The 942-nt window shown below is 36.2% G+C and overlaps 1 protein-coding gene across 1 annotated transcript in view; it reads left to right on the plus strand.

The window, feature by feature from the left end:
* The window catches only part of LOC106881514 (ADAM 17-like protease), an 18023-nt gene that overhangs the window by 1096 nt on the left and 15985 nt on the right, over positions 1 to 942 (plus strand). The gene's annotated exons all lie outside the window — the stretch shown is intronic.

Below are 942 nucleotides of genomic sequence, written 5' to 3' on the forward strand. Positions count from 1 at the left end.
CTCGGGGATATTCAGTGTGACACAGTGTGACCCTTTGAATTACAGGTACAACAGAAACAGGAAGTAAGAGTGAGAGAAAGTTGTGGTGAAAGAATACTGCAGGGTTCGCCACCATCCCCTGCCGGAGCCTCGTGGAGCTTTTTATGTGTTTTTGCTCAATAAACACTTACAACGCCCGGTCTGGGAATCGAAACCGCGGTCCTATGACCGCGAGTCCGCTGCCCTAACCACTGGGCCATTGCACCTCCACGGGATTAATTATATATATATATAAAAAAAAAATTGACTGAATAAGGATTACATTTGACAGAGTAATTTGAATAGGCTTAAACACACAAAGGCTTGAAAAATATGTTGCATTACATTTAAATACCATGAATGATAATTAAAGTAATTAAGCAATATTTTTAGTTTTTTAAAAAGTAATAATATATTACTTGTATACAATGGTAACAGCAATTTAAATATTTAGTAACATTACATGGATGTGGAAAAACACACAAATGCGTTTTATTTTATATTTGAAGTAAAACAATGAAACAAAAAGAAAGCATTAGTCGTTTATTGGAGTTTTTCTGTGGCTTTTTTTTTATAAATAGATTCTTTCAACTAAACTTTATTTCATTGTTGTTATGAATTTAGCTCATTAAAATATGATACTGCCTATAGGATTGCCTTTGCCAACTGTATTTTGTTGTCAATGCAGGCGTGACTTTGGTCAGCACAGACAGAGCCATGAGGTTAAGAAGTTTGTTTTCCTGTCATATGGTTTCAGGTTCAGTCCCACTGCATGGCACTTTGGGCATGTGTCCTCTACAATAGCCCTGGATGGACCAACGCAGTGGTTCTTGACCTTTTTAATATCTGGGGTCAGATCCAAAACCTGGATTTTTATCAGGGGTCACACCAAAAAAGTAAAACACAAGTGAATTAAAAAAAAAA

The sequence above is a fragment of the Octopus bimaculoides genome, chromosome 18 (genome assembly GCF_001194135.2).
Source record: "Octopus bimaculoides isolate UCB-OBI-ISO-001 chromosome 18, ASM119413v2, whole genome shotgun sequence".
Classification (NCBI taxonomy): Eukaryota; Metazoa; Mollusca; class Cephalopoda; order Octopoda; family Octopodidae; genus Octopus; species Octopus bimaculoides.